We start from the raw sequence: 2181 nt of genomic DNA, 5'->3' as shown, positions 1-2181 counted from the left end.
ATCATGATTAACCAAATCAAATGCCTTGCTAAAATCGATGAAAGTTATGCCTACTAAATTTCCTTGGTCCATAGCTTGTAGCCAATTATCTGTAAGTTTCGTTAGAGCCGTTTGACATGAGTGAAATTCTCGAAATCCAGATTGTGATTTAAATAAGAGATCAAAGCTAGAGGTAAAGTTACATATCTGATTGGCTATGTGTTTTTCAACTAATTTTGATAATGTTGGAAGAATGGATATCGGTCTGTAGTTCCCTGGATCTGCGTGGTCGCCATTTTTGAAAATAGGAGTAACTTTTGCTTGTTTTAAACGGGATGGAAACACTCCATTAGTGATGCTAGTATTTATAAGATGTGTAATAGATTTGCATATAACATTTGCCGAAAGCTTTAGAAGACGAGGTCCAATCAAATCTATACCGGCTGACTTGTTTACATCAAGTGTATTCAACATATTTAATACTTCAAACTCACTTATATGATTTATACTGAAAACATTTTCTTTCCCTAGTTTAGTTTCTGTAAAACTATTTAATAATTCTGAATCAAAACTTTCTACTGACATATCTGCTAATAATTTACAGGATATTTCAGTAAAGTGTTTGTTAAAAATATCAACAATATCCTGTAAATCTTCGAAATCCGAACCATTTTGTGTTATACGGGTAGGTGTGAAATTTTTTGAATCTGATGCCAGTTGGTTTAAATAACTCCACATTTCTTTAGGACTTGAACTATCTTCAATTGCTGATTTGTAATACTTTGATTTGGCTTGATCTATTAATTGTGTGACTTTATTTCTCCAAAATTTGTAATTTTCTGAATTTCTTTGTAGATGGTATGTATCACGTAAATGTCTAGCATCATTTATTTCCTGAGTAAGCCATTTAGGTCGAATTTCAGTCTTGACTCTTTTAGTTTTTACTTTGGCATGCTTGTTAAGAATATCATTAAATAATTCATAAAATTTATTCATGATCTCGTTTGTGTCTTTTAGCTCAAGAAGTGAGTTAAAATTTGCATTTTCTAAATCTCTTAAAAACTCATTTTCATTGAATTGTTTAAAATCTCGATATTGGATTTCAGTATGTTTTCCTCTACGCTGTATACAATTAGTTTTCCGTGTCAAACATACAGGGTAGTGGTCAGATATAGCAATAGGGGGTACATTTGTTTCACATATGTTTTCTGGTTTCGTTGTATAAAAATGATCAATTAAGGTACTTGAGGTACTTGTTATTCTAGTAGGAACAGTAACTATCCGTGAAAGTCCAAACTCCTCTAAAGCAGATGCCCAGTATTGTGGCGGGTCTTTCATTAGATCAATATTGAAATCACCTGATAAAATTATTTCAGTATCGTCACAGCAGGAGGCACGATTCACCTCCCTTGCTAGGTCCTCTGCCCAGCAGGAGGGGGCAGATGGTGGACGATAAGCAGAGCAATAAAATATAGGTTTTGAATTTTTCAGATTTATCTCTAGCCAGATTGTCTCAATGTTACTGATTTCTAAATCAGCTCTACGTTTATATGAAATTTCATTTGAAATGTATATTAAGATTCCACCACCTGCCCTTAGTAAACGATCTTTTCTTTCAAAGACAAAGCCCTCAATATTCAATTCAGAGTTGCCTATCTGCTCAGTCAAAAATGTTTCACATAAACCTAAAATATCTAAAGTTTGTCTGTTTTGAAGTAATAGTTTAATTTCATCTTTTTGGGGGATAATATGACGAATATTTAAATTTCCGAATCGTAAACCTTTTTTTACCAATCCAAATCCTTGATTTTTTTGTGTTGTTTGAATATCATTGTTACGGGTCAGAGGAACCGTTTTCTTTACTTGTGAAACAGAATTGAATGAGCCTGGCATAGGAGAAATGACAGTAGTTTGTTTAGCTGAACTAGTGCTACTGTTAGAATTTGTGATCGATTGATTCTTACATTTAACTTGTGGTTCTCTTGTCAATTTAGAATTTGTAGAGTTATAACAGTTTAAAATTTATACACAGCTGTATGTAATTCATTAACAGCATCAATTTTTTAACGAATTTTAACTCACGTTTAGGGTCCATAGAACATGTTTTGATTTCCTTCACATATTCCTGATAGATAGTACCCGTTGCTCGATGTTGCTCTACTTCTACAAAAATATCCCATATGTTCCGCCATTCCTGCCTAA

The sequence above is a fragment of the Saccostrea cucullata genome, unplaced genomic scaffold (assembly GCF_032062105.1).
Source record: "Saccostrea cucullata isolate Sc308-1 unplaced genomic scaffold, CSIRO_AGI_Scuc_v1 ctg1149, whole genome shotgun sequence".
In the NCBI taxonomy this organism is placed as follows: domain Eukaryota; kingdom Metazoa; phylum Mollusca; class Bivalvia; order Ostreida; family Ostreidae; genus Saccostrea; species Saccostrea cuccullata.
The sequence above is the reverse complement of the archived record's forward strand: the minus strand, read 5'-3'. Positions refer to the sequence as shown.